At 36.6% G+C, this 7669-nt stretch overlaps 1 pseudogene; it reads left to right on the top strand.

Moving 5' to 3' along the window:
• The first annotated feature begins 3187 nt into the window (after positions 1–3187).
• Positions 3188–4074, top strand: LOC123939166 (annotated as a pseudogene).
• Positions 4075–7669: the final 3595 nt, after the last annotated feature.

Here is a 7669-nt window from a genome sequence, read left to right as displayed (position 1 = left end):
GCCCCTCGTTTTTTAGTTTAGGGCAGTTAAAATAATAACGTTTATCTTTAATTGTTACCTAACATTTGAGAGATGAGAGGATTAAATTTAAATAAAAATTTAATATAAAAATATCTGCATCTAGGGGCGCCTGGGTGGCTCAGTGGATTAAGCCACTGCCTTCGGCTCAGGTCATGATCTCAGGGTCCTGGGATCGAGCCCCGCATTGGGCTCTCTGCTCCGCGGGAAGCCTGCTTCCTCCTCTCTCTCTGCCTGCCTCTCTGCCTACTTGTGATCTCTCTCTCTGTCAAATAAATAAATAAAATCTTTAAAAAAAATATCTGCATCTATTCTAGCATCTACATTGAGATAGGAAATCAAAAGAATTCCCTGAAATCTCTAAAACTTGATTTATCATCTGCAAATACTTATAGTCATACTAACAGTTGTATCACCTTAAGACCTATCGGTAAGGAATAAATAAAATTAATTCCTGGCACAAATCTTGACATATCATAGGTTCCATCCTGGGGAAATGGTCAATGGAAGTGTATAGTCCTATCTTCTGTGCCATAAATGGATTTATTCAGGTTCCAGCCTTAGTTCTCCAAATCACTAAGAAACCATCTCTTCTCATTTTTCTCCACTGTATATTATCCGTAATGCTGTTGCCAAGCACAGAAGTTCGGTGAACTTTAAGACTAAGGCACGTGAAAATCTCTTGCAAACAGTGTGTATATAGATTTGTCTTCATAATGTCATTTGGTAAAATCAAAGTGAAAGGGAAATAATCTAATTATGTTTACATAAATGTATAATTCTTTACGTTACAACTTGGAACAGACTTTCAATATCTATCGTGGCTTTCATGTCAGATGCACTACTTCTTTAACTTATAAACACAACCAGCTCTCCCAGTTTTTCCTCTGCAAGTTGACAGTGACCACACAATAACTGAAAATCAATTGCTTCATATATCAGAAATCTGTTATAGATATTTCTCAGTAGATTTGGAAATTTACATCTGTAATAATCTAAGTACATGTAAATTACTAATTGAAATAACTTTTATAACACTTTAATATTTTATTCCAATAATGCATGGACATGGCATCAACAAACCATAGGGTAAAATGATGGGCACAAAACCCACACTTCTTGATACTCAAGGCAAATACCTCAAATTCGTTTACACTTTTCCTCAGTACTTCCTCAGTTTTTTAAACAATATCCTCATCTCTAATGCTTGCTTCCTAAATCCGAAATACCAGGCTATGATTTGTAATTCAGGTCACTGGAGATGCAGTGTCATTCCCTCTCTATATCCTCAACTTTTTCCCCTCCCCCATAGTTACATCCCATGTTATATTTGAGGACATGCATCAATAGCTTTTTCCATCTCCTGGAATTTTTTGTTTGCATAAAAACTATATAACACTATTGTAAAAATGATGTCATTTTATAAACATTACTTCATATATTTTTCTCATATTCTTCTCATGTTTTCTCCTATTACAATAATTTTTCTCAAGGACAATTTAGAATATTGGTCTACCTACATGGAGGATTATCAAGAAATTGTTTTCAAGACAATATTTAGTATTTTCAAGAAAATACCATTTAATAGATTATTTTATTTTTCTGTGTTCTTTGCATCATATTTGAATATTGTATCTCATATATAGTGGCTCTAAAAAATGTTGTTTGTCGTATTATTCACTTAAATATCAATAAGGGTGTTGTCAAAAATAAATCAATGTCATACGCATTTACAGGAATGCCCATAAGTATATGCTGGGTCATTTATATTAGTCTTATAATTTTCTTATGTGTTCTAAATGTCAAATTTTGAGTTTCTTTGGTGTTTCTCTGAGTTTCTCTGGTGAATACTCATCAACTTACGTTTTGAGACTTCCATTAAATGTATTATATTATTATCTTTTACACTTCCAGAAGTCTTTTATTCGGTACTTCTTTTTTATAGCATATGGCATTTTTACTTCGTGTTTAACAACTGCTCATATTGCTCTGAAAACATCAGATTGTTTTAAGTTTTCTTGTATTTATGACAATCATTTTTAACTCAGTCTATCACTCATAAAGACTTCCTCAACTGTCTGATGGCTTTGGTCCTAGAAAAGTATGAGAGACTGAAACACTACAATGCTTTTGAGGCATAACATGCTGGGCTTACTGATGGTATTTCTTCTGGAGAAGATTCCATCCACTCATTCTCCATTCCCAAAAAGTCCTTGAACTTTTTACCTCTGATTCCAACCCCTTTCTCTTTCACATTCTTTAAATTTATGCAGATTGGCTTCTTTATTATTATGTTAGTTGAGTTTTGTGACAGGGAGTTGATATATTTAGGACAAAACTCTCACACTTGTCCAAAAATGGAAAGAGTATTAAATAAACTAAAGCAAGAGGTAAAACAGAGTAAGAAAAGTTTCCACAATGCAATGCATAATCTTATATTAGTGAGATGTAGATGAACACAATACAAGTCTTTTCAGAGTTTGAACAGAGTCATGGAGATATAATAAAATTTAAGAGTAAGTTATCAGGAAAATAGTTTCTTTAAACTAAAGCACTTGAATATTGAGTGAAGAGGAAAGAGAAATATGCTTGATATAAATTATATTTGGCCATAACTATTCATTTTAATTTTCTGGGGAAAAGGATAATAATATTTGGCACCTAAGAAGGTTGATTTGGCAAGCTTTTTAAGAAAAATAATCAAACGAACAAACAGCATGACCTGATAGATGACTATAGTTTCACAATGTTAGGGTTTAATTATAAAATGGAAAAAAAAAAAAAACCAACACTGCCTAAGTGTAATAAAATGTATTCTATTGTGAGAATGTAATTCATGCATTTACACTGACACACAGTGCACCCATAAAAAAGTATAAGTTCTGATGTTGATAATAACTAAATCTGCATAATAAAATATATGTATCATAATAAAGTCATAGGAATATATTATCCATACAAATTTACCCATTTCCATGGAATATTTTAGAGACAGATGACTGTGTCACCAAGATTTTATCTATGATGTAAAAATTGACTATTTTTTGGAAGGCTGTGCTACATTTTTTAACAGCTGCAATGTGTCCTGAATGAAATAAAGTGGAACTAAAATAATAGATTATTTTTCTACACTTAATATGTGTCTCTCCTTAGGAGAAATTAATGTCCCATGGAAAATATTAGTGAAACATCTACTGAATTATTCTTATTGGGTTTATTCCCACTATCAAGAATTGGCCTGGTTCTCTTCATTCTCAATTTTCTCTTTTGTATTTTCTACTTAGTCAGCTCTCCTTCATGGACCAGAACTATGTCACAACCATTGTCCCCAAGATGACTTCTGATTATCTCCTTGGGAATAAATCTATTTCTTTCATCAGGTTTGGAGTTCAATGCTTCTTCTTCCTTGCTTTAGCTGATGCAAAAGGATTAATATTGGCCTCTATGGTCTATGATTGCTGTGTGGCTATTTGCTTTCATCTCCACTATTCCATTCATATAAGCAAAATAGTGTGTGTGCTGATGATAACAGGAACTTGGATCATGGGCTCAGTCAAATCCTGTGCTCACACTACAGATGCCCTCAATATACCTTACTGTCAATCCAGGAACATCAATCATTTCTTCTGTGATGTTCCAACCATGTTGACTCTGGGCTGCATGGACACTTGAGTTTATGAATACACAGAATTTGTAAGTACTTCCTTCTTCCTTGTGTTTCCTTTTATTGGCATTGCATGTTTCTATGGCCAGGATCTCCTTGCCATCTGCTGCATACAGTCAAGAGAATGGAGGAAGAAGTCCTGTTCAATCTGTAGCACCCTGTGGTGACTTTTGACTATGGTGGTGACTGTGGTAACTTTCTACTATGCACCCTTGGCTTACAATTATTTACACCCGAGATCCTTCTGATCTCCAACAGAGGACAAGGTCCTGGCTGTCTTCTACACTATCCTGACCCCCTTGCTCAACCCCATCATCTACAGCCTTAGAAACAAGGAGGTGATGAGGGCCTTAAGCAGAGGTATTCTGAGGTTCTGTTCTGCAAGAGTATAACAGTTCTCTCTAATCCTACTGCTTAAAGGTACATTAATTTCACATTGTACATGCCTTATGAACAGACATTCCAGGACTAAAGACAGGATTACATTAGTCTAGAAAATTAAAATAATAGAGATTTGATAAAATAATTAGGTATTCCCAGTCACTTTCTTGTGGTAATTTTTTTTTTCATTTCTCCTTTGGTTAGAAATAATTTGTTAACTGCATGTTGAAGTCTAAAGGCTGCAGATATTCTCAAAAATGCAAGCACTTAAGCAATACAGTACATTAGACCACAGTAATCAAAATATAGAAAGAACACATATGTTGGTAGAAAGATGAATGGATAAAGAAGATGTGTTGTGTGTGTGTATATATGTGTGTGCGTGTGTGTGTGTGTGTGTGTGTGTTGGGATATTACCTAGACATAAAAAAAAATACTGCCATTTGCATTGAAATGTCTGGAACTACAGGGTATTATACTAAGTCAAACGTGTCAGTCATTGAAAGACAAATATCATATGATTTCACTCATATGTGGCATTTAAGAAACAAAACGGAAGAACATAGGGTAAGGGAAGGAAAAATAAGATAAAAATTGAGAGGGGTATAAGTCCCTAAGTGATCATAGGGGGCATTGAACTCTCGGAAACAAACTGAGGGTTTCATGAGGGGAGGTGGGTGTTAGGAAGGGATACTTGGTGATGGGTATTTAGGAGGGCACTAGAAGTAAAGAGCAGTGGGTGTTATGATGACTCATTCCTTAAGTTCTACCTCTTAAACATATGAAGAAGATAGTATTTTTAAAAATACATCCAATGGAGTCTGTGGGGGAAAAAAAATCCATTGGCCAGGAAATGATACAAAATGAAGGTAATCAGAATGGGTTGATCTTTATATTCCGGACTGAAAATCTTAATTCACATTCTCCAGTCTTCAAACCAACCCATTTAAACCTTTCCTTTCTTGTTCTTGTAAGAATATCTTAGCTTAATCTCATCATTTTTCTGGTAACTACAAGTATTCAAACTCCAGCCAAGATTCTTCAATCTCATATTCAGTTTATCTCTTATTTTCTTTTTATTTCATTTTTCTTAATTTAAATTCTAGTTTGTTAACATGCAATGTGATATTAATTTCAGCAGTAGGATTTGGTGATTCATCTCTTACAAACAACATTCAGTGCTCATCATAACAAGTGCCCTCCTTAATACCCATCACCTATCTGGACTATTCCCCCACCCACCAACCTCCATCAATTCTCAGTTGGCTCTCATGTTTAAGAGTCTCTTATGATGGCATGCCTGTGTGGCTCAGTCACCTAAATATCTGAATCTTGATTTCAACTTTGTTCATAATCTCAGGTCGTGAGGTTGAGTCCTGTGCTGAGCAAGAAGCTGCTTAAGATTCTCTCTCCCCCCTGATCCTCGACCTGCTTATGCTCTAACTCTCATTGAGAGAGAGAGAGAGAGAGAGTCTCTCTTTTTTTTTTCCTTCCCCATCCACAGTTCTTTATTTTTTTTTCATTTTTTTTTTCCATTTTATTTATTTTTTCAGCGTAACAGTATTCATTCTTTTTGCACAACACCCAGTGCTCCATGCAAAACGTGCCCTCCCCATCACCCACCACCTGTTCCCCCAACCTCCCACCCCTGACCCTTCAAAACCCTCAGGTTGTTTTTCAGAGTCCATAGTCTCTTATGGTTCGCCTCCCCTCCCCAATGTCCATAGCCCGCTCCCCCTCTCCCAATCCCACCTCCCCCCAGCAACCCCCAGTTTGTTTTGTGAGATTAAGAGTCATTTATGGTTTGTCTCCCTCCCAATCCCATCTTGTTTCATTTATTCTTCTCCTATCCCCCTACCCCCCCATGTTGCTTCTCCATGTCCTCTTATCAGGGAGATCATATGAGAGTTGTCTTTCTCCGATTGACTTATTTCACTAAGCATGATACGCTCTAGTTCCATCCACGTCGTCACAAATGGCAAGATTTCATTTCTTTTGATGGCTGCATAGTATTCCATTGTGTATATATACCACATCTTCTTTATCCATTCATCTGTTGATGGACATCTAGGTTCTTTCCATAGTCTGGCTATTGTAGACATTGCTGCTATAAACATTCGGGTACACGTGCCCCTTCGGATCACTATGTTTGTATCTTTAGGGTAAATACCCAGTAGTGCAATTGCTGGGTCATAGGGTAGTTCTATTTTCAACATTTTGAGGAACCTCCATGCTGTTTTCCAGAGTGGTTGCACCAGCTTGCATTCCCACCAACAGTGGAGGAGGGTTCCCCTTTCTCCACATCCTCGCCAGCATCTGTCATTTCCTGACTTGTTAATTTTAGCCATTCTGACTGGTGTGAGGTGATATCTCATTGTGGTTTTGATTTGTATTTCCCTGATGCCGAGTGACGTGGAGCACTTTTTCATGTGTCTATTGGCCATCTGGATGTCTTCTTTGCAGAAATGTCTGTTCATGTCCTCTGCCCATTTCTTGATTGGATTGTTTGTTCTTTGGGTGTTGAGTTTGCTAAGTTCCTCATAGATTTTGGATACTAGCCCTTTATCTGATATGTCGTTTGCAAATATCTTCTCCCATTCTGTCAGCTGTCTTTTGGTTTTGTTAACTGTTTCCTTTGCTGTGCAAAAGCTTTTGATCTTGATGAAGTCCCAATAGTTCATTTTTGCCCTTGCTTCCCTTGCCTTTGCCGTTGTTCCTAGGAAGATGTTGCTGCGGCTGAGGTCGAAGAGGTTGCTGCCTGCATTCTCCTCAAGGATTTGGATGGATTCCTTTCTCACATTGAGGTCCTTCATCCATTTGGAGTCTATTTTCGTGTGTGGTGTAAGGAAGTGGTCCAATTTCATTTTTCTGCATGTGGCTGTCCAATTTTCCCAGCACCATTTATTGAAGAGGCTGTCTTTTTTCCATTGGACATTCTTTCCTGCTTTGTCGAAGATTAGTTGACCATAGAGTTGAGGGTCGATTTCTGGGCTCTCTATTCTGTTCCACTGATCTATGTGTCTGTTTTTGTGCCAGTACCATGCTGTCTTGATGATGACAGCTTTGTAATAGAGCTTGAAGTCCGGAATTGTGATGCCACCAACTTTGGCTTTGTTCTTCAATATTCCTTTGGCTATTCGAGGTCTTTTCTGGTTCCATATAAATTTGAGGATTATTTGTTCCATTTCTTTGAAAAAAATGGATGGTATTTTGATAGGGATTGCATTAAATGTGTAGATTGCTTTAGGTAGCATAGACATTTTCACAATATTTATTCTTCCAATCCAGGAGCATGGAACATTTTTCCATTTTTTTGTGTCTTCCTCAATTTCTTTCATGAGTACTTTATAATTTTCTGTGTATAGATTCTTAGTCTCTTTGGTTAGGTTTATTCCTAGGTATCTTATAGTTTTGGGTACAATTGTGAATGGGATTGACTCCTTAATTTCTCTTTCTTCAGTCTTGTTGTTGGTGTACAGAAATGCAACTGATTTCTGTGCATTGATTTTATATCCTGACACTTTACTGAATTCCTGTACAAGTTCTAGCAGTTTTGGAGTGGAGTCTTTTGGGTTTTCCACATATAGTATCATATCATCTGCGAAG

The sequence above is a fragment of the Meles meles genome, chromosome 3, assembly GCF_922984935.1.
Source record: "Meles meles chromosome 3, mMelMel3.1 paternal haplotype, whole genome shotgun sequence".
NCBI classification, from domain to species: domain Eukaryota; kingdom Metazoa; phylum Chordata; class Mammalia; order Carnivora; family Mustelidae; genus Meles; species Meles meles.
The sequence above is the reverse complement of the archived record's forward strand: the minus strand, read 5'-3'. Positions and strand labels throughout refer to the sequence as shown.